This window comes from Rattus norvegicus, chromosome 4 (genome assembly GCF_036323735.1).
Source record: "Rattus norvegicus strain BN/NHsdMcwi chromosome 4, GRCr8, whole genome shotgun sequence".
Classification (NCBI taxonomy): domain Eukaryota; kingdom Metazoa; phylum Chordata; class Mammalia; order Rodentia; family Muridae; genus Rattus; species Rattus norvegicus.
In genome coordinates this window covers 85,618,441-85,642,684 of record NC_086022.1, presented here as the reverse complement: position 1 = coordinate 85,642,684, position 24,244 = coordinate 85,618,441, and the positions used below count along the sequence as shown (strand labels likewise).

General features: G+C 47.5%; 1 long non-coding RNA gene across 5 annotated transcripts; it reads left to right on the top strand.

Moving 5' to 3' along the window:
• The first annotated feature begins 1,836 nt into the window (after positions 1-1,836).
• Positions 1,837-22,785, top strand: LOC102550746 (uncharacterized). 5 transcript variants are annotated; one of them, XR_010066165.1, is made up of 4 exons: positions 1,837-2,236; positions 4,267-4,409; positions 17,536-17,663; positions 22,415-22,785. It is a non-coding gene; the product is annotated as an uncharacterized LOC102550746 (long non-coding RNA). The 5 variants fall into 5 exon arrangements; XR_005503603.2 differs by lacking the exon at positions 17,536-17,663 and having other exon boundaries at positions 1,837-2,398; XR_010066166.1 differs by lacking the exons at positions 17,536-17,663; positions 22,415-22,785 and adding an exon at positions 16,931-17,529 and having other exon boundaries at positions 1,837-2,398.
• Positions 22,786-24,244: the final 1,459 nt, after the last annotated feature.

Below are 24,244 nucleotides of genomic sequence, written 5' to 3'. Positions count from 1 at the left end.
TGGAGCGGAGCTGGAACCTCCCCCCCAACCAATGATTCTGGCTTTGGGCTGACTGGCCCCATGGTGGGCAGGAGGGTGGGAGGGGGAGAGCCCTAAGTAGCATCCCTATTCTAGTAATGAGTATGCTATTCTTGCTGTGTGAGCACGCTGGAAAAGACAGGGTGAAAGCTGTTTTTCTCGTGGCTGTCGCGGGTGAGCACAGGAGCAAAGTCCTGGACAGAGAGAGTTCATACACGTGGGAGGGCCAGCAGGCAGAGTCCCTGGCAGGATGTAAGTAAGGGTCGGGGCCAGACCTGCTTTTCCCTCTGTGAAAGAGCAGCTGCAAAGGCCACAGGGACCCATGCATCTGTTGCCATGTCAATCACCATACATTCCCAGAGTCCACCTGGCTCACCTCCAACCTTTACCAGGGATTGGTTACATTAAAACCCAAATAAAAGGCAGACCCTCTTGAGCTCCACCCTCTCTTTTCCCCTTTGTCTTCCTTGTCACCTTTTGCCCCCTTCCTCCACAATAAACCTCTCTTACATGGAATAGTATTGGTCTGGTATGGTCTATCTGGAGGAGAGATGTGATTCTAACACAACAGAGGGGTTCCAAGGACAGAAAGGGAGAGAAAACTCCGCTGAGAACAGAGAGGTGGGGGGTAGCAGGCAGTCCTTTTATGCTTGGCACACCTGTCAGTGGCAGCAGGTGATGATAGCAGGTATGAGCCATTGCTAGGTCCCTGAGGAATCCTGGGTCCCTAGGGAATCGCCTGTAAGCTAGCATTAACCACAGCTAATTCTTCAGCCCAAGCTGACTAGAGCCACTGGTCTGAATACAAAGTATCACTCAATGACTCCCATAGGTCTTTGCTTTGCTCTGAACACAAGCCAGGCATCCACCATCTGCCCTGCTCTCCACATTTGTAACTTCTACGAGCCTAGAGAACAGCCCATTGAGTTCTGAGCACTCAAGGCTTTTCCAGCCCAAAGTTCAAATGAGAGCACAATTCTCCCTGAAACACATGGTCAGGTTTGTTACAATGCCCCCACCCTAGTACCAATTTCTGTCTTAGTTAATAGGGCAGAAGTCTGGAAACGGGAAATGAAGCAGAAACCATGGAGGAAACTTCTTGGCTTGCTCTGCCTGCTTTCTCACATCATCCTATTCCACCTTCCCAGGAGTGGCACCACCCACAGTGGGCAGGGCCCTTCCACATAAATTACCAGTCAAGAAGTCCCTAAAGTCTTGTCCAAACTGGTGGAGGCATTTTCTCAGTTGAGGTTCCCTCTTCTCAAATGACTCGAGCTTGTGTCAGGTTGACAAAAAAACAAAATAAAACTAACCAGGACAGCCACCTACCCATATTACCTCACTACACGGAGCTCCCTTTCCCCTCTCTAACTCATGCTCCACTTCTGAACACTGAACAGAAACAGCAAGTGACGAGAAGGACCAGGCCAACAGCCATGGCCTGGGAAAGGGCCCCTCTACTGCTGCTAAAAGCAAGTGTTCCTTAAATGTTTCCATTCTATGAGAGAGGTGACCCTAAGACTTAGGTTAGAGAGCAATAACAAGGGAATCCTCCCACCATCAAGGCAGTCCTCCTTCTCATGTCAAGGACAAACCAAATTTGGTCCCTGGTCCTTGCCTTAAAGCTACAGCAATGTGAGGCTGCAATGACTCCATATGGCCATGAGAGGGCAGTGCAGGGCAGAGCATCAGCAGAACCCAGGCGTTCTTAGGAGAGAGGCTTGTTTGCTCAACTTTTTGACATCCTGAAGTGTATTTTCCTGCCCACTCGGGCAAAAACAAACAACAAGAAAAGAAAAACCACCTTCAACAGGCAAGGTCTCTCTGAAATCAGGACCTACTCCCTGTCTGCATGGTCCCAGACTGCATCCACTGGGTCTGGAGATGGCAGGAGAGATAGCTGAGACATGAGTTGGGACAAGTCCAGTAGGGTTGGGAATACAGGATGGCTTGTGGGTGGAGCATCTGGAGGTGGGCAGCACCAAGCAGGAGGGTTTGGGCTCCTATCTCAGTGTCTGCACTGGTCATTGACACTTTCCAGTAGACACAGGCTCCTCTGAGGGTGCGTGTAGCATGTAGTATCTATGGTGCTGTGTTCCTCTTCCCCTTCTGCCTGCAGGCAAGAGAAGGAAAGAGGGAGCACGTAGGGATCACTAAGGACAATCCAGGCAGCCGACTCTGAGAGTCCAACTAACAGATGTGCTAACCGGGCGTCCTGGTAAGTTTTAGAAAATGCAGATGCCACTAAATTCTCCAGCTATGACCTTTGTAGAACAGACCAGCAAGAAATCTGCTTTCAGAGTCTTCTGGGGACAGCAGGAATGAGGAAGAGGGGAGAGTATCTCCTCTCCAGGTACCTGGTGATGCTGGACCTCTCCGGGTAAGGAACAACTGTCTGCTCTCAGTGTGCCTTAGTTTGATTACTATTATTGCAATAAGGCGCCAGGACCAAAAGCAACTTGGGGAGGAAAGGGTATGTTTCAGTTCACAGTTTATAGTCTACCATGAAGGGAAGTCAGTGCCAGAACTCAAAGCAGGGGCCAGAGACTGAAGCAGAAGCCATGGAGGAATGCAGCTTATTGCATTTTCTCCCCTGGTTCGCTTGGGCGCTTTCTTGTACCACTCAGGACCACCTGCCCAGGGATGGTACAGCCCATAGTGGGCTGAACCCTGCCATGTCAATCATTAGTCAAGAAAATGCTCTGTAGGCTTGCCCATAGGTCAGTCTGATGGAGACATTTTTTCATGGAGGGGGTCTTTTTCTCAGGTGACTGTAGCATTTGTCAAGTTGACAAACACTAAGGGCCACACAGGCACTGAGCTCTGACTCAGTGGAGAAGCACAGGCTCCCTGGGACTCAGCGTATCTGCTGCTGCAGAGTCTGAGCAAAGGGCAGTGGGAAAGATGCACTCAGAACCCTTCCCTAGGTGGCAGTAAAGGCTAGACCACCTGCCAGCAGCCTTCTCACAACTAGCCACTCCCTGACCAGAACCAGGATCAGGTTTCTGAGAGACACAGGGGCCCCAAGCTCAAGAATCATTCCTAGGCAGGGTGCAAGGAAGGACAGTACCAAATGAAACCTTCAGTAGCAAGGATACCTAGAGAGGCTGGGGAAGGTTGTGTCCTAAAGACATCCCCCTACTACCATGAGGTATTTATTCATCCAGAAGATGAGTCACTTCCCACCTGGGATGAAGATGAGGGCCCCTGCAGGCCAGTATTCAATAGGAACTGGTCCAAAGATCACTTCTGAGCCTCTCTGAGGTCTAAAGTCCAGTCACCCTGTGTTGGGAATGGGGCTGTAATGGTGTGGTAGTGGGCTGCCCCTGGAGAAAAGAAAGGACTCCACCTACTGCAAGAGCCTGGGAGAGTCCTATTGGCTGGTGGGGATTAAGGGCCACCAGCTAAGTGAGGTGTTGAAGGCTGGGAAGGGGGTAGGCAGCCCTGTCAGGGGTCTGTGGTCAAAGGCAGAAGAGGTGGGTAGGACTGCTGTGTACTGACCTGCTAGCTTCTGAGGCTGTCAGCGGAGACTGGGCACAATGCAGAGGGACTGGGGAATCAGGGTTGGATGAAGTGGAGATTGGCTGGCTGGGTAGGACTCTCACGCCTCTTAGAGGGTGGGTAGGGAAGAACCAGAAGCCCCGGAAGGTAAGGCACCCTTCTGCGGGGCACCCTAATGGGAAGAAGAGGTTCTCTGAGGCAGCAGAGGCCCAAGCCTGGGTAGGCAGATAACAGTGCAGTGGCCAGGACTGGTAGGGACCTCCTAGGGTGAACATTGTCTGGAAAACCTTATCATGATTCACACTGCCATAATCAACCCACTGAGACAGCCTCAGTCTCGGTGCTGCAAACAGAGCCAGCCCCTCCTGTTACTAATGGGAACTGTATTTTACCCACTGTCGTTAGACTGGGAACTGACTTCCCTGTGTGTTGGAAAGAAGGTTGTACCTTTTAGTTTGTAATAACTTTGGGATCAGAGAGGGATGTGAGTGGCCGATTCTGCTGTGTTCAGTTTCACCCCTAGAATTTAGTTGTTTATTTCAGAAGGCATGGCTTTGCTTCAAAACCACAGATCAGTCAAGCAGCAAGGGCAGAGAAACCACTTTCTAGAGGATGTTAGAGAGTCCAGTCATTTGGCTTCCAGGCAGCCAACGAACCCACACACAGATCCTTGGAAGGACAGGCAGGTGCGCAGGGAATCCAAAGTCTTGGGAGGAAGGGATTACAGACAGTGCTCACTGTTTTCAGCTGTGCCAGGAGCATGCATGAAAAGCAGAGTCCTTCACAGGCACGTAAAGGATTGGTCAGCAGCCAGGAAACGTGGGTTCTAGAATCTGACTTCAGCAACTGAGATGTCTAATGTGGATCTACATACCAGCTTTGGATGCATGGTAAGTTTCCTTTTCCTATTCCAGGCTCTAGGCTCAAGCAGCTCTTCTGAACTCAAGGGTGTGCCTAGACTCTCATTTTAAGGTTCTGGGTGGGAAAGGACAGCTGCAGTCATCTGGGTCATGAACCATGACCCAGCAATAATGCAAAAGTTGGGAAGGCCAGGGATCAATACGGTGGTAAGTTAGGCCTGGACACTTGTTGGTCTCGGTTTCCCAAGCTCTACCAAGGAAAGAAAACATGCAGGCAGGCTAGGAAATCTGGGCTTTGTCAGAAACAAACTGTAGAAAGGAGTAGGACATCATCCTTCAAGCTGTGCTGCTTCCTGGTGCTGTCATTTTGCGTCTTCTGGCTCCCTTTGGAGCAGGGTCTCTGCCTCCTTACTTGACTCTAACCTCTCTGTTTTCTTTCACTGTGTAGATTCTCTGTACATTTGACTGCAGTGTGTGAGGCATCACCACACAAGCCTATTATACACTGTGCAAAGTCCCCCTTCTTTGCCTTCCCTCTCATTAGTCCTCTTTGTTCTCCTAAACAGTTTCATTTCTACCTTCATACATAATTCAGCATTCTGGTATAAAATCTAGACACCTCATATGTTTCAGTTAAGTTTCTGTTGCTATGATAAACATTTTGACCAAAAGCAACTTGGTGAAGAAAAGCTTCCTTTGTCTTGCATGTCCTGATCACAGCCGGTTACTGAGGGAAGTGAGAACAGGGACAGAAGCAGAGGCTGGAGGAAAGCTGCCTCCAGACTCATATTCATCTACCTTTCTTATACAGCCTAGGTCAACCTGCCTAGGAAGATGCCGCCCATGGTGGGCTGCCCTCCGACCTCAGTCAGCAGTCAAGACAATGTTCAGGAGATACACTCACAGGCCAATATGATTGGAGGCTATTCCCCAAGTGAGGTTTCCTTTTCTAGGTAACTCTAATTTGTTTCAAGCTAACAAAAACTAACCAGCATAGCTTATGAGCAAAAAACATATGATGTTTTGTCTTTCTGAGAGTGGTATAATTTACTTACTATTATTATGTCCAGTTACACTATTTTCCTACAAACAATTATACCGCATTCTCTGTAGCCATTCCTCTCTTGGTGATAGCTTTCCTGTTTCAAGGGACAGGTATGCAAAAGAGAAGCCATCAAGGTCCCCCTATGGGCTCACCACAGGCACTTCAGGAAGCATAGGGCAGGGATTAGCTGCTTGGAAGGCTTGTGCATGGCCTCCATGAGTGTATAGATAGTTGCTGTGTGAGGTTGTGCTCCCAGAGCCAAACACAGGGTCTGACACATACTAGGTCTGCGGTAAATGATTGTAGAGTAATTAAGATAATCCCCATATTAGTCAGGGTTCTCTAAAGGAAAAGAACTGGCAGAATGATTATGTCTTAGTCGCTGTTCTATTATTTTAAAGAGACACCATGACCAAAGCAACACGTACAAAAGAAAGCATTTAATTAGGGGCTTTCTGAATTACAGTTTCAGAGAGTAGCCCACGACCATCACAGCAGGGAACACAACAGAACACACGGTATTGGAGCAATAGCTAAGGCAGCCAACAGAGAAAGAAACACTGGACCTTGCATGGGTTTTTGAAATCCCAAAGTCCACTCTCAGTGATACACTTCCTCCAACAAGGACACACTTCCTAATCCTTCTAAAACTTTAAAACAGTCCTATTTCCTGGTGACTAAGCACTGGCTGAATATATTTGCTTATGTGTTTTTTTTTCTCATTCAAACCACTATACTATATATAAGCATACACACACACACACACACACACACACACACAGTGAAAATGAGGATTTATTTATTTATTTTATTCATTCATTTTGGCTTTTCAAGACAAGGTTTCTCTGTGTAGCCCTGGCTGTCCTAGAACTCTCTCTAGTAGACCAGGCTGGCCTCAAACTCAGAGACCCACCTGCTTCTGCCTCCCAAGTGCTGGGATTACAGGCAGGCACCACCATGCTCGACTGAGGATTTACCACAGTGGCTTGCAGGCTGTGGTCTGGCTCGTCCAATGATGGCTGTCTCCCAGTGGAAAGGCTAATAATTCAGTTGTTGTTCCTGTTCATGAGGCTAGATGTTTCAGCTAGTCTTCAGTCTCATTGGAATCCCAAATATGAAGGTTCTAATAAATACTAGTAAAAATAATCCCTTAACAGCAGGCTAGATAAACTTTCCAGTAACTGTGAGAGCAAGCAGGCAAAAAGCAAAAGCTTCCTTCTTCTCTCATATCCTTAATGTGGGCTCCCACCAGAAGTTGTGGCCCAGATTTAGGATAGTTCTTCCCACTTCAAATGATCCAATAAAGAAAACACCTCACAGGCATGCCCAGTTGCTTGGGTTTTAGTCGATCCCAGATGTAGTAAAATTGACAACCAAGATTATCAACCACACCCTCCATTTTGCAGATGCATAAACTGGAGCTCAGAGAACTTAAAGACCTTCTTTGGGTAAGCATGTGGTAGCCTGGGTTTTGATCCTGTTTGTGTCTGGCTGCCAAGGAAAATGGATAGATAGTGAAATTAGGTGCCCCATGTGCTTTGTGCCCAGGGCATAGAGGCCAACAAGGTGGATCCCAGGGCTTACACAATCTTCATCAACAGAAGGACAGACTGACAGGGACCCTGACTCTGTCTCATGGATATCGGCATGGATCCTCAAGTCTGCATCTCTAGTGATGAGCAGAGGAGAGCTCTCCTGGGGCTGGGGTGTATATAGCACAACAATCTTCTTCTGGGAAGTGTGTGGCCTGGCATAGGGCCCCCAGTGGGGCAGATGGCGTCATTCCTGGGCCTGTCAGAGCTCTGAAGTAGGAACCTTGTTTTGGAGAGCTGCAATTGCTGTTGCCACCAGTACCATGGTGGCAACCTTTCTGAACATTGTCCCGTTTTTGCAGCAAGAAGAACTTGCCACAAAATGGATCTGATGGCCCCAGGAATGAAGCTACCTGCCCCTTGGAGGGCTCTGTGTAAGGACACACACTTCCCAGAAGAAGTCTTTCCCATATACACCCCAGCCCCAGAGGATCTCTCCCCTGTTCACCACAAAAGATGCAGATTCCAAGGCCCCATGCTGCAGGCAGAGCCAGGGTCCCTGTCAGTCTGTCCTTCTGTTGATGAAGATTGTGCAGCCCCTGGGGTCCACCTTGCTGGCCTCTCTGTCCTGGGCACAGAGTTCATGAGCCATCTACTCATGACTACCCCTCCCCCCCCCTTGTGGGAGATTCTACAGCTTCAGGAACATTCAGCATATCACCTACCTGAGGCCCCTGCCCACTTAGCTGTTTCTCAGCCCAGAGTCCTCTGTTTTCTCCCGATGCTGCTCCCCACCAGCCTTCTTTCCTGTTTCTCTCCTGTCCAAACTGGAGTCCAGCCAGAGCTTCCTGCAAAACTCATGGTACAGCAATACCTGCTGCATGAAGGGTAAATGGTGAGTCACAGAACAATGTTATCTATAGAAGACCTATTGTGTGCAGGCACTGAATGCCAGGAACAAGCCAGGCAAACATCTATTTTAATAGAAACAAAAACCAAAGAAATAATTGGCAGGTCTTAAGTGGGATACAATAAGACAAAGGGTAGATTGGGGGTGGGAGGTGAGACAAGCTGTCGTTGTGGCTGCAGGCCCTGTGGGTTTGTCAGTTCCTGGAAGCAGAGCAGAGATGAGGTTTTGAGGATCTGCCCTTGAACAGACAAGGGAATGGGAGAAACGATCTTTATTCAGCCTGGTCTCAGGAGCTCTGGGCATTGGCTACGCACATATTCTGCCTTGAAACCTTCTGTCACACTGCACCAACTGGGACAGCCTGCTCCCCAATCTAGCAACAGTGTCACCTTAAAATGATTTTCTCTGAGAGAGGCAGCTCCTCTCTCCCCTTAATTGGATGAGAGCCAGGCCAGGCAAAGACTTTCTAAGTGAACCGGTTTATTGCACTGCTCACAAAACCCGAAGAAGCGGAAATAAAACAGGAGGAATAGGTGAAAATATCAGACAAAACAGGTGGTAAAAAGTCACTTGAGAACAGAGCACTAGCAAGGAAAGTAATAGTTTGTACCCACAAAGGAAACTGTCAAAATGGCCCCAGAGACCACCCTTCGAGGTGATTCCTATGGGAATGAGTGTTGCCACAGTGCCAAGGATACAGCTGAAGAAGTTCACTGGGGCAGGATCTCAGGTCACTGTGGACACTCAGTTTGATGGTGTTTGTATTTACACTCATAGAGAGTATTATCTGAGCTCTTGGATGTCCACTTCAGAAGAAAGGCCCAGGTACCAACAGTGTCATTTACATATGAATGCACAGTTGTCAATGTGGCTGTCAGCCAGCTATCAGACTGACTACCTGCCAGCCATTTGGCTCAGTAGGAGCTTTTGTTAGAAGTTCAAGATGGAGTTGGTGCTGTCAAAGCATGATGTCATTCATCATAATTAGAATACCAATTTACTCAGTGTCACAAGAACCACATCACAGCAAAGGACATATCTCAAGGCTTCTACAGCCTTCTCTTAGTCAACTGGTGGCCGTGGGCTGTCTAGACCTAGAACAGGAAGGAAGCGGACTCTTCCAGCAAAGCAGCTGTCCCTCCATGAAACAATGCATAAGAACAGAGGAGAGCAGTGTGAGGAGTGGGCAGTATGGCTGAAGAGTATCTCTGTGAAGTGACCTTTGAAGATGGAGAGAAAAAAAATAAGCTCAAGAAGTGTCAAGTGAAGTTATCTTTGGGAGGACGGCCATTGGCTAGTGCAAGAGCCCTGAGGTGAAATAGCACCTGGGAGATCAATGCCTGGGAGTAGAATGAAGGGGGTAGGGAATGGCAGCAGAGTAGGATGTGTTCATTCACAGCCCTGCGTGTCCCTGCAAGGCCCATCATCTTACTCTGGGGAAGTTAGGAGCCATTGAAGACACTTTGATGACATGGTCATGCTATCAAGTTGATGCAGGGGACTAGAAAGCTGTGCTCCCAGGGGTACTGCTCCCCAGTGGGCAGCTGACTATCAGGCCTTCCCCTCCCTATTTCCATCCAACCCAGGCCTGCAGGCAGAGGGGCCCATCAGCCCATCTGAGGCAAGAGAAGCAGGTGAAAAGGAGGAGGGGAAGAGCGGGAGAGAGCCACTTGGCTCAGCCTGGCCCTTGGGTAATTTACCAGGCACACGAGGGTAGGGGAACCTGGGTACTCACTGGAGAGGCAGAAGCTTCCTCAGGTCCCAGCCTGGCTCAAAGGGCTTTAGAAATAATACCCCCAAATAATTAAAAAGAGACTTGCTGTCCCACCTCCCGGCCTCTGGAGAGGGATATTCATCAGCAAATAAATTAAAACCAAATCTAACAATTTACATGGCTCAAGCTACAGAGGAGCTGCCAGAAAACTGTGAGTGCTGTGGTTATGCTAAAGCGGCCCAGCCCTGCCCTGGGCATCCTCCAGGCTCTGAGGCTTCCTGCTCACTCTTCTCAGAGCCATTAACTTATCCATGCAGCGGAGGCAAAAAAGATTAGCCATCTACTAGACCCCAGCCATCACCCACTGATACAGGCTGCCGGGAGAGCCTGCCTATTGAGACTCCTCTGTCTTTCAAGCTTTCCTGACCCGCTGATTTACCTCTCAGAGCCTCAGTTTACCAATTACGAAATTGGAAGGTAATTTTGGCAGATTTGCATCGCAGCAAAATGTACTGGCATTCGACGGGTTGAAATGACAGGGTTTCAATAGGAAAAAATGGCTATGCAAATTCAAGGTAGAGCTGCATTATACAACCTAAAAATATCCACAGATTCTAGCTGAGCTCTGCTTCCGGGCAACAGGGAAACTGTAATCGAAGACTCACATTTATTGTCCTTTAGTAATATTTTTCTTAGGAGCCCTTTTGAAATGATCCTTTCGGTAAGACCTGTGAGAGGCCTTGGATGGCATGTCCCCTCTTCTCCAGGCCTGCACATGAACAGGACACCACCACCACTACCTGATGTGTAAAAGGAGCCCAGGAGATATAATGGGGCCTCAAGGAGCATGAATGCAGAACCCTGGTCTCGCCTGCCTGCTTGCTGGCTAGTAGTGACAGATTAACCCACTGTGAAACCACAGGTCACACCTTGCCAACAACAATGTGTCCCATAGTGGTCCTGGCAGAGGTATGAAAATATGGAGTCAAAAGTAGTGTGTGTGTGTGTGTGTGTGTGTGTGTGTGTGTGTGGTGTGTAGTCCCAGGGCAAGGACACAGCCAACACAAATGCTCTAGTTTCTGGGACCTCCCAACCTAGTAGCCCAAACCATCTTTACCCTAGCTTTACAGTGACAGTGAGTGCCCAGGCAAACTGGGCCACTAGGATCCCCAGGTCAGCATGGGATAGACTAGTATTGGTTTAGGCCTACTAAGATAGGGTGCTACAGAGCTATTTATCCCCTTCTTATGTGCTTGCAGACATAGAACTTTCTAGACTCCCATACCTGATACTCCCATACTTTGATCAGATATAATAAAACTCAGCTTCCAGACTGGGAAAGACTATCAGAGCCTCATTAGCCAACAAGAGTAGGCTGTAGCGGTCACAGCTGCCAATCATGAAAGGCCATACTAAGTACCAAGGACTTCATTTTTGTTAACTCCCTGAGTTAGGCAAGATACCAGTTACCTTGATGGCATGGAAAGTAAAGAAACACTGGGGGGATTCAGAGATTTGCTGAAAGCTACAGAGCCAATGAGAGAGGGCCCTGTTCCCATCAGTAGTGAGGAGCTGGGTGTCTGCGTGTAGTATCTTGAGGCTCTGGAACAAACCAAACTGGATCACTTTACAGAATGGGCAGGCTACAGAGTCAAGGCATCTGCAGGGCCTTGGCTCCGGTCTCTTGTGACCCTTACTGCTGATGTAAGCCTTTTGGCTGAATCTAGGATCCAAATCAGTACAAAGCTTAGCAACCATGAAAAAGCAGGTAGTTTAATAAACCTGACACACGCATGGGGCTCCTCACCCTATGAGTGGACTCTAAAATGCGATGGCTGATACACACTTCTCAGGTGGACTAGAAAGGGGGCAGCAAACCTTTTTGGGAAGGAATGGCAGAAAGGATTGCTATCTGCTCTTGGATCATGAGTAACTTTCTGAGACATGGTGGGGACTGTAGAAGCCGATGGAGGGCAAGGTTCATGTCAGAGGCTGTCGTTGGGGATGGTGGCAGCCACACTTCTCAGGTTCTGGTAATGAAGGTTATTTCGGCATTAGCATATGAAGGTAATGCCCCTTGAAGAATCATACGGCACATGGGAAAGCCAAGCAAGTGGCCATTTCTGAAGATCAACATTTAAGTGATTTCAGCTGGCAATAATCACTTTCTGCCTATTTTAAGAAGGCACATGCCCACCTCCTACCAGCTGGCAGGGTCATTATCTCAGCCTCTTTGCCACCTCTACATGACTTTCCCTGCCCTCCCTACATGCCCCACCCCGGCCGTCTTATATTCTGTCTCTAACATGATCCACCCTAATAATGCAAGAATATCTCTGCCTTATAAAAAATCCCACTGACAAATAATGCCATCCTCTGAGGGCCCAGGGAAAGAGGGATGGGGTGTCTGATTTCCTCATATCTCACGGACATGTACCAGGAATTACCAACACTGTGTGATTCACAGCCAATGCCCAACACATACTTTTCTTTTTTTCAGGATTCAGATTGAACTTAGGGTATCTTCCATGCTAAGCAAATGTTTGGCCACTGAATACACCTCCAGCCAACAAGCACATCCTGGATAGATGGATGAGTAGATGAGTATGGAGTGGATCCAATACTAGACAGCAAACCCGAGTCCTCGTGTGTGAGCCTCCTCCATTTCCTAAAGCCCTTGCCCTCAAGAGTACATGGGCCTTGTAATAGTCTTTCTTTTGGGGAGGGGAGGTGTTCGAGACAGGATTTCTCTACATAGCCTTGGCCACCCTAGAGCTTGTTCTGAAGACTAGACTGGCCTTGAACTCACAGAGACCTGCTTGGAATTAAAGTGCTGGAATTAAAGGCCTGCACCACCACCATCACCTTGCTCGGCCTTATAATATTCTTGCTCAGTCCAGTGACAAGGAAGTACCAGACCGCTCCAAATGGTGGGACTCTCTCCAGAATAACCCCTGCAGCTGAACGAGAACATTGGTCATGGCAGAACAGAGAATGCCACGTGACAACAGCCCTGATTAAAATGGCATGACAACTAAATGACCACAGACAAGAGACAAACGGACAGAAAGTGCACTCTTGGGACAACTGCTGAATACAGGACACACAGATGAGTCAATGGTAATGTCGATGTTGTAGTTGCAGTTACTGGCTTCAGTCACTGCCGCAAACAGCCTTGCCAAGCCTGTTAGCACAGCTCTCTGCAGGCAGAGGCAGGAGCATAAGAGTTCAAGGACAACTTGGGCTACATAGCAACAGCTGTCTAAAAATTGCATACGCACGTACATACACACACACAAACACACATTTTAGAAACTATTTTAAGCACTAAAGTATCCAAGGTGTAAAATATATGACATATAAATGTATATGAGTGTGAGATACACAGAGAGAATGATTGATACTTTAAATATGGCAAAATGATAATGATTGATTAGCCTGAGTGAGAGCCAGCTTTTCTACTACTTGAAATTATTTTTAAATTATATTAAATTTAAATAAGCTGCGTGTGAATATGTAACAAAATTCAAAACGTAGAAGAGAGGTTGGGATGTAGTTCAGTGGTAGAATACTTGCCTTGTGTGTTGTTCAGGGCCAGCACTACAGTAAAACAAGCATGAGCCTTAGACACTCCAAGGTAACCCTTGGTGCCTGGCTTTTGCATCTCCTTGGTATTCTCTTGTTCTTTCTTCTCCTTTTGTCCAAAGTCTTCCTCAGTCTATCACCCAGGAGAGCAGTAGGGAAGGGGCAGAGGGCAGTGTCAAGATTGAGTAGAACCCTGGGCTGGAGAGATGGCTCAGTGGTTAAGAGCACTGACTACTCTTCCACAGGTCCTGAGTTCAATTCCCAGCAACCACATGGTGGCTCACAACCATCTGTAATGAGATCCGATGCCCTCTTCTGGTGTGTCTGAAGACAGCTCCAGTGTACGTATATAAATAAAATAAATCTTTAAAAAAAAATTGAGTAGAACCCAAAGAACATGGCAAACACCTCCTGCCCCAGAGCCAGCTTCCTTGGGCTTGTTTGGCCTGAGATGAGGGCCCAGGAATAAATTTTGCCCCTTTCAGGCATAGTTAAACAGCATTCACATGGGCCCGGGCTAGGCTCAACTTCCTCCAGGAGGGGAAAAAGTAGTGAATGTTGAGGAGACTCCTCACCAGGACTGAATTTTATGTATTGGCCTCAGTTCCCATCTAGGGTCACACAAACAAGGACCCTAAGCAAGAAAGAGGAGTATGTTCCCCACACAAAAGGCAGGACAAGAGTTCTTCATTGAACATAAATGGCTGTTGGGGATTGGTTCTAATGCTTTGTCTCAATTTGGCTCCCAAAATCACATGTGAATCTGCATGTCCAGATGCTGAGGATCTGTGTCCCCAATTGGTTTTTGATTAATCAATAAAGAGCCAATAGCCAATGGGTGAAAGAGGCAGGACTTTTAGGATTCCCAGGCAAAAACTGCAGAGGACAGAAGGAACAGAATCACCATGATGTAGAAGCAGAGAGATCAGGTTCAAGAGCTGCAGGAGAGAAATGATCCAATGGCGGTGCAAAGGGAAAGTGGCCCCATGGGAGGGCTGCCCAGAAGGAAACAGGGCAGCAAAGATAAAAGACAGATTTAGAAAACATAACTCAGGAATATCAGAGGGGAGTGTGTGCTAGCCTCAGGGAGGTTTAAAAGTGCCCAATCATTGAGCTAGTCAAGGCATAGCAAAATATAAAGGCTGCATGTACATGTCTTCTCATTCTAGAATCCAGGGCACTCTGGCGGGTGTCAAGAGGTGAGATCACCTGCCAGGAGCTCAGAGCAGATTAACAATTCACCACTACAGATGGCCACCTCCTTTCTAAGCTTCCAAGAGGCTGGAACCTTTCCCACTTACAAGCAGCAAGACAACTTATGAGCCAGGTACTTCAGAGGAGACTGGCAGCTACTAAGCTAAGAGACAGCACAGACACTGAGGCCCAGAGAAGTTGCAGGGCTGGACAGAGCAGAGCTTTGGAATCAGAGGCTGCTCTGGCTTCTGTTGCCATGGGAAAGAAATGGAAAGGAATGTCAGAATCAGCTGAATATTTTACTCTGCATAGCTGAGTGTGCAGGCCTCCATGAACGCTGAATGTGGGTGAATGGGTTGCTGAGAGACACGAGGGAAGGAATGAAGAGTGGGTGTCTTGGTAGGTGGATGGAAGGGCTGGAGAGATGGCTCAGCGGTTAAGAGAACTGACTGCTCTTCCAGAGGTCCTGAGTTCAAATCTCAGCAACCACATGGTGGCTCACAACCATCTGTAATGAGATCTGATGCCCTCTTCTGATATTTCTGGGAAAAAAAATGGATGGAAGGGTAAATGGGTAGATGCATGGGAGATATTTAGGTACATGAATAGAGGGATGTGTGGGTAGTTGGGTGGGTGGATATATGAAAGACTATTAGAAGGGTACAAGGAAGATGGGTGAATGGGTGGTTAGATAGTTAGGAGAAAAGTGGATGGGTAGGTGGATGACTAGGTAGTATGGATAAATGGATAGATGTATAGCACTCATCTCTGAGTGAAGCTAGGCCATGCAGTATACTGTCATATCTTTGACTAAATGAGAATACTGAGAATACTTATTCAGTAATTCAAGATAGCATAAGAGGAGGTCTAGAGTACAATCTTAGAATTCAGACTAGCTGAATTCCTATTCAAATTCTTGTTTTATGACTATTTGTCTTAGTTAGGGTTTTACTGCTGTGAGCAAACACCATGACCAAGTTAAATCTTAGAAAGGACATTTAATTGGGGCTGGCTTACAGGTTCAGAGGTTCAGCCCATTATCATCAAGGTGGGAACATGGCAGGCAGGCATGGTGCAGGCAGAGCTCAGAGTTCTGCATCCTCATCTGAAGGCTGCTAGTGGAAGACTGGCTTCTAAGCAGCTAGAATGAGAGTCTTAAAGCCCACACTCACAGTGACACAGCTACTCCAACAAGGCCACACCTGCTTATGGTGCCACTCCCTGGGCTAAGAATGTATAAACCATCACACTATTCATTATTTTTCTGTTGCTGTGGTAAAATATCATGGCCATAGGAAACCTTGTGAAGAAAGGGTTTATTTTGGCTTACTGTTCCAGAGAAACAGAGTCCAGCAAGGCAGGGAAGAACAGCATGGTGGCAGGAGCATGAAGGCAGTCTTCAGTCAGGAGGCAGAGAAATCACAGAAAAAAGCAGGGTGAGGCTATGAATTCTTAATACACACACACACACACACACACACACACACACACACACACACACACACCAGTGCCCAGTGATGTGCTTCTTCTAGAGGCTTTGTAAGCTCACTGAACAGCACTACCAACTGGGGACCAAGTATTAAACACCAGAGTCTATGGAGGAGATTTTCCATTCAAATTGCCACAATTACTCTATAGCTGTGTGACCTTGTAAAAGTTACTAAACCATCCTCATGAGAATAAGGTACCAACTCAAGAGGTGGCTATAGAATTGCAAGTGCTTAGTAACCAGAAAGATTGAAAGTTACTAGTAATAACTTCATCTCATGGTTGTTCCCTATACAGTTTTCTTTGTTAATAATAGTAATATAACAATGTTAACTTCCTCCTCTTAAGTTGCCACAACTCAATATAAAAGCCAGTGCTCTTATAGTGGCCCTTAAGGCCTCGTTTCTTTATTCCTCCATCTTCTGCCTTTTCTCCTCCTCCTCCTCTTCCTGTCTGTCTGTCTCTCTGTCTGTCTCTGTCTCTGTCTCTCTGTCTCTCTCTGCCTGAACGTGATATACATTGTTTTGACCCACGCCCTTGGACCCTTGGAGCCCACTCCCTGGCAGGCTTCTCCCCAGAGAATCTCATTTTCACACCTCATTTTACTTTATCACAAAGATTTGTTAATCTTTGCTTGAATGTCTCCTTCAAGAAAGAAAGGCCTTCTTCCCCTCTAAAATTCTGAAATTGCACCATCCAATATGTAATAGCTAGCTTTAATTGTCAAACTGATGCAATCTGTAATCACCTGAGAAAGTAGTCTTAATAAGATCTACATTGCATTTACATGAGGGCATGTCTGTGGGGTATGGTCTTGATTAAGTTAATTGATGTGAGAAGATCCAGCCCACTATAAGCAGCACTGTTCCCTGGGAAAGGGGTCCTGGACTGTGTTAGAATAGAGAAACTGATCTGAGCACAGACAAACAAGCAAGTGAGTGTGTATGAGCTCGTTCTGCGCTGCTCTTGACTATGGAAATGATGAGATTAGCTGCTTCAAGCTCCTTACACTGACTTCCCCATAATGATGGCATGGAATTATAAAATAAAGTAAACCCATTCTCTCCTGTTGCTTTTCGCCAGGACATTTCAGCACAACATCCTCAGACTCTAACCTCGCTTCCTTGGATCCTTTCACCCAGCAGCACCTGCCTTTAATGACTCATTGTGTACTCGACTGACTCGTCTTGCTTATTGCCTGCCTCCCACAGCAAAGCCTCGGTCTAGGACAGCAGTGAGTTTCACAGCTTCTGGTCTCTGTGCTATGACAGCATCTGAGCAGGGCAGACCTACCACAAAGAATCAGCGATGAATAAATGGTGCATTGGGTGATCTGCCAGACCATGCTTCCCTGGCTCCAAAATAAAGGCATCTAACTAAAGGTAAAACCTGTCCGCAGGCCTGCCCTCCAAGATGGTGTCATAGAAATATAGCCCTACAGAGTGAGGATGTTCTTAGGTATAACTGAGGGAAGAGGATACCCAAGGCTGTAGCTGACGTCACCCAAGGCCCTTTTAGAAGAGAAAAGGTCTGGGATCCCATGGAAAGACAGTCCAGGGTATACCCATCCCAGCCACTCAGCATAGCCCTGTCAAGTGTAACTGGGTGTATTAGAGCCACGGTGAGGCCGATGTTCCACATCGTGGGGCACAGAAGTAAGTGTTCCTGCCTGCTTGGTTCCATATCAGGTCTTACAACCCCCAGTTTCGCATCATGTGCTGCGACTCGAGCTCAGCTCCGAGACAGAAAGTCAGCGGGCATCACGGAGGCCCTTGACGGTAGCTGGAATCTTCCCAGGTGCACCCGCAGTCCACAGGTGAGATGACGCTGCTTCTCCCAGCACTGGGTAGAAGAAGCTGTTTGTCAGGACAAGGCATCTGCAGATCAGCACTGGACAGCAGCTGGGGCAGAAAGGCAGAGCCTGTCACTGCTCTAGGGAAGCCTAGAGAGAAAGTTGGCTCTGGAGTCTGATGAGCACCTCAGCTTGAGACTGGGCTCTCTTCCCCAGCTGTGCAGGGCTTTAGGCAAGACCTTCCACATCTCTGAGCCTCTTTTTCTTCTCTAGGAGAACAACTGGGTCCATCTGGGTCCAGGCCTGCATCCATCTGGGGTTGGAATTTAGATTCAGAAAAACTTGCAGTGGTTGAGAGTTTGAGAGTTAAGGTGTTTCTCTGGGGCAAACTCATTGAATTCTTGGAAAAGCAAATCAGCAAACCATGCCGCTGGGAGGCAGCGGAACCACTAAGACAGGTGGGGTTTATGGGAAGCATACTGGGTATTTGGAGTGTTCTGGGAACCATGTGTCTGTCTGTCTGTCTGTCTGTCTCTCTATCTTTCTCTATCTTTGTTTCTGTCCTTGTCTCTGTCTCTGCCCCCCTCAACATACTTCCCAGAATGCAGTTCAAGATTTTGCTCTCCCAAATGTTTCTGTTATCAAACAAGGAGAGAAGGAGGAAGACCAAGAGAGGCCCAGTGAGATGCAAACTGGGCAACTGATGGATCTTCCTATCCCAGACCTTTCCATGGCTGCATTTCCTGGCCTATGGTTCTCTAAGATACCCACATTCTTATAATACACTCTTCTTTTGCTCCATTGCTTGTGGAGGGATTTCCACTGTATGTAGACTACAGCTCCAGCCCCCATAGGCTTTTTTTGCAAAAGTGCCTCCCAACCGCTTCCCCCCAAAAATGGAATCTGCTTCCCCTCTACTGGTCCTGAGAGTGACATGAGGCATGGTGGGATTTCTGCTTGAACATCAGGAAGACCTAATACACTTCACTTTGTGTTCTAAGGGATCTAGCTGCTATGTAAGAAGGGTCACTGCCCTGAGACTTCCATGTTCTGAGAAAGCATGAGCTGAGTCAGGTGGAGAATTACTGGAGGCCTCAGCTGGCCCAGGCATCCCAGCCCATGCTCCAAACATGCGAAATAACACTCTTTCTCGAATGTCTCAGCCTGGAAGACAGCTCATAGAGTTGCCCATTGGCAGTTGAGCTGTCCCCACTGCAGGGTGCTGACACACTGACCAACAGGGAGCTGTTGTGTTTGTCACTATGTCCCGGATACCTTGTTAGGCAACAGTAAATAAGTGAAACAAACTGAATCCAAAAGGAGGGCCAATCCTCTCTACACACGGCCACTGAGTTGTAGGATAGTGAAGGAAATACCCAGGGTGCAAGGCCCAACCTTGTCTCTCTTACTGGGAACGCTGTATCATTCCATGCATTATAACTAACCCCCCCAACTGTACCCCATCTGTACCCACAAACTAGCTCAGCACTGGGACTTCGTGGAACAACCTGCACAGACACACACTACTCTTCTCCTCTTGTCAGTACCTTTACTAAGCAGTGAACATTCACCTCGAAACGGCTAATAACCATGAAAACACGCTCCACTTCCCCAGTAATCAGGGAAATGAAAATCATCAAGAGTCAGACCCACCTTCCTGCTCACCGGATTGGGAAGTGAAGGTGAATAACAATGGCCCTAGACAAGGGCGGGGTACACTGAGGTCTCAGAAGCCAGACAACAAGCAATTCGAAAGGAAGACTAGCAGTATCTATGAAAATAGAAAATGTGCGTGTCCATCAACGCTGCAATTCTACTTCTGAGTGCATGCTCTAAGGAAATATTTAGACATGGTACATACAGGAAAAGATGTGTGCAAAAGTATTCTCTGTGGAATCCCTATAGCACAGGAAGTTTTCGACGGATCTCCCAAGAGGAGCAATCAAGCCAGACTCAGTGGCTCAGGCCTTAATTCTGTTTCTTTGGAGGATGAACTAGGAGATCTCAAGTTTGAGATCAGCATCAACTACATAGAGTGTTCGGGATTAGCCTGGGCTAAGTAGGGAGAGCCTGTCTTAATGAATAAGTCACACAGAAATTCCTGAATAGCCAGTACCTCCCTGCCTGCTGTTCAAGACAGCTGATAGAATAGCCAGCACCTATGCTGTCCTAAGTCCAGAACATGGATGTGTACACAGATGACACACATAACAAGACCATGAAGTCTCTAAGGTGTGCTGCTAAGTGAAAGGGGCATCTTCAAAGTATGTTATCTGGGTAAACAGCTCCACAAAAGTGAAAATACAAAAGGGAAGATGAAAGTGCAAATGTTATGGTGGGAAAAAACAACCTCAGAGAGTGATAGAGTGTATTTCTTGGGCAGGGGAAGTGTTCTCTAGTAAGCCAGCGGGTGTTTGGACCAAGGGAAACATTTGTTTCTTTTATTTTGACTTCTTAGTAATAACAGTGTATGTGTGTGTTTCTTGTGTTGTTAAAAATACTTTTACAAAAGGCACTGTGGTCTTCTAAGTTGGTGGAGACAGATGAAGAGCGTGCTTACTAAGAGAACACAGGAACAATTTAGGAGTGAGCGGGTCTGTAGGGCGCCAGTCCTTAGAGGAGGCTGTGTGGAAGAGCCATCCTCCCTCCTAGGGCCTGTGGAACACGACTGCCTGAAGAGGAGAAGCCAGACAAGTACCAGCCGGGTGTCCAGCAGCTAGGGAGCTGCATCAAGAGCTTCTGGCCCTGACAGATCAGGTGACTTCGGAGAGCTTTCTGGCCTGGCTGGCCTCCCCAAGCTTTATTGGCTGGAATTGCTGAAATGTCCTATTTGTTGTGCCCAAGAGGCTGGATAGTCAAGGTATGGGGCATGAGAGATATAGGACTTGGGGAGTGTCTGTTATTATACGCGCTCATGCACTCATCCCTCCTGGTCACACAAAAAGACTTCCTATCCATCTGATGCATGGTGTGTATTCTGTCTTCAGAACTCATCGTATTCAGCCACTAACAACTTAAGCTCACTAAGGTTCTCAGCACCAGCTCTTCTTTGCAAGCCAAAGTCGTTCTGGCTAGAAGGCTCTAAAAAGCTCGTCTAGTTTAAGCCTTGCCCATTGTAGAGAAAGGAGTGGAGACATGACTTATTCTGGAGTCCAGCTAGGAGGCAAAGCCAGGCGTGAGATGTGGAAGATGCTGGTGCCCCTCCCCGCAACATCTTTATCTGCACCTTCTCTTCATCTTTGTGTTCCAAGTTCAACTGATAATGGAAAAATGGATGAGCAGTGAGTAGGGACAAACCTTTAGACTCTAGAGTTTAGAGGCTTTTGTGAGTCTCTCACAGAGAAAGAAAGGAGAAGCAGTCTTCTCAGGGATGAAAGGGGAAGAGTCTCTCTGATGATAGCTCAGTTGCCTGGAGAAGGGAGGGAGGATGCAGAGGGCAAAGAATTGAGGCAGTTGGGGGGTTGTGTGTATTGCTAGATGCTCACTGGATTGACCAGTAGTGACCAGCACTGACCAGCACTGACCAGCATTGACCAGCACTGACCAGCAATGGGTCAGGACACCAATGCTGGGAGAGGAAACAGGACTTATAAAACTTGTCTAGGACAAGAGTTCCTAAACTTGCACTCCTCAGATGACATTAGGGACATTTAAAGTATCACTTCGAGTTTCCGACTAGAGACTCTGAGGTGAGTCAGCATGTAGTCTCATTTTAGATCTACATCTAACTAGCCAAGAGGCAAATATTTCTCTTGGAAACCACTTTCCCACTCTGGGAAGAGGGCAGAAAGGCTCCCTCGTTCCCACAGAGTCGTCATTGCTTTTCTGAAGATCTGCAAATGCATGAGACCTTGGACTTGGGGCGCTAATGAGTAGGTCAGGGGACATAATGAGAACTCGAGGCCCCTCCCAGGTTAAGCAGGCACCAGTTGGAAGCCTAATTAGTATATAGACGGCTGCCATCTCTCGCTTACAGCACACCCTGGCACCTCTGAGCCAAGCTTGCTAACTTGGGATGGAAGTGATTTTCCCAGAAGCACCCAGGTCACAGCCTTGCAGAAAGAAATGAATCTACAGAAATGACCACAGCAGTGCGGCTGCCCAGTCAGACACACCTAAGCTGGCCTTCAATAGGTACTCACGGGCTAGCAAGAGGATTCCACAGGGAAAAGAGCTCACTGCCATGCCTGACAGTCTGAGTTCTCTCCCTAGGGCCCTCATGTTGGAAGGAAAGAAATGACTCCCAGAAGTTGTCTTCTGATTTCCACATGCACACGCTGGTACTCTGCCAAGTATCGCTAGGCTTCCATTACTTGTGTAAACACTGAGGAAATGCCTTTTGTAGCTCAGACCATCAGGAGCAGCCTCCCAGAGTGACCCCCTCTATCCGAGGCATTTCCCTTCACTTTCCCACTGACAGCCTGCCATTGCGGCAGCAGAGTTAGAGGCTATACCTGGGCCAGGCATCAATCTGACCCCGAATCACCCATGGGATCCCCGATGCCAACCGACAAAGTCCCTACCCAACGGTGGATGTCCCTGCTCCTTCTAAGGCTTCATAATGACAAAAGAAACACACATGTAATCAGACATCTTGGCTTGATGTTTGAGGGAAGCTCTTTCACAGCCTAGCTATTGGGACACCGGGCAGAAGCAGGAACTGCAGTTGCGGCCATCTCCACAGTCACACGGGGAACTAGCTACACCACAGCACATGTTGCTGAGAAAGGTCTGCGAGGTCAGGCACACTGATTTTGCGTTTTGTCTTGCAACAGGTTTATTTGGACATGATCACTGTTTTGCGACAGACAATATTACCCACTCCACTCTACACAGGGGAATTGTGACCCAGAGAACTGAAGTCGCTCACTTGAGATTGAACTTTTTAAAAAGCAACCAGGATGCTCACGGGCAATTTGGTTCCAATGAACTTCTATTTAGACCTACTATGTGCTTGCAACGAAAATCACCACATAGAATCAATATTTGGGACCATGGGTGATGGGTATTTATGCTACTTTCAAAGCCAATTTCCTCTTTTTCCTCAGAAGCCGTTGTGGGTGGGGGGAATGGCAACAGGACTATTTGAATCTCTTTTGTCAATATTCTTTTTACCTGCCAAAGAGAACATTCTGCGATCACACAAGAAGCTGTTCTCGGCACAATACCTCCTATTATCGCTTGAATCAATGGCTCCAGGCTTGGGGCAAGAGCATTGTGTCTTTCTTAAGGAAAGAAAGAAAGAAAGATCCTTTGAGATTCCTAAGCATGCTGATTGGGTTTTTGGTCTATTGTGAGGTGTGGTTCCTCCTGCCCCATTACAAACCTGCACATTACCCGGCTGCCGTGGACTCAGTGAAAAGAGACAAAGCTATGAGGTTCTGATTTTCCACCCACAGTGTTTGGTAAAAGCAGTGTTGGGTGGGGGCGTGGGGTGGTGTTAGGTCAGCAGGAGTGCTGTACAGGGAGGGCTTATGCTCTGATTTGTAAGTAAGCCCTGGGAGGCAACATTGCTGCTTCTAAGGGCACCAAAGCATGCTATTTTAGAACACCGATTCCTGGCCCAGAACTTCTGGGGTTCAACTCCTAGGGCCACCACACATGGGCTCTGCGACCTTAGGTCCATCACCCAATCTCTCTGTGCTTTCTTCCCTGGGTGGTATGAGAAATATAGAAATTCACTCAGCCCAGTTACCCTCCAGTGCCAAGGATGACTGGATCCAGGATCCCTGTGAATGCCAAATTCCATGGGATTCCAGGGGCCTCACGTAAAATGGCATAATATTTACATATAACCCGTGCACATCCTGCTGTATACTCCAGTTCATCCTCGGATTATTTATGAAGGGCACTGCATGTTCTATAAGTAGCTGACACGCTGTTCTCTGAGGGAATGATAACAAAAATAGAAGTCCGTGCACATTCAGGACAGATGCAGTTTTTGTCATTTTGTTTTTCTGATGCTGAGGCTCCTGAAAGATCCCACGCAGAGAGACCCTTACTCAAGTCTTGGGAAATCGCGGACCCCAGACACAGAGAGACCATTTTGGATGTAATAAGCAAAGGCGAGGTTTATTACGGAGACCTATTACAGAGATCTCCGGGCCGACACATATCCCACGCAGGAGACAGAGGTGTCGACCCCGAAACTCAAAAGTCAGAGGGTTATATAGAGAAGGCTAGGGGGTTTTGGCGTGGTTACATACAATTGGCTCATTCAAACATAGCAGTGAGAACAAAGCAGAAAGAGTACGTGCTAGAAGTCAGGGGCTTATCAGGGGCCGGAGGATGGCCCTCAGTGAGCTGGGGGGAGATGTCTTCCTGCCAGACATCCCATGAATCAGTCCCATTAACTCAGGCTGGTTCCTGCATTCCTTTTCTTTATGGCTTGTCAGTCCTGCCTGAACAGTGTTTCCTGTGCTTCTTTATCTTTATGGCCTGCTAGTCCTGGCTGTAGGGCTTAGCCCTGGGTCTGTGGCCTTTTGGGGTTTATTCTTTTAATTTTTATATTTATAAACCTAGAATTCGTATAATTTTCTTTTCATTCCCGTCTTCTCCTATTAAATAATTCTAATATTAGAATTTTGATATCAAGTCTTATTTGG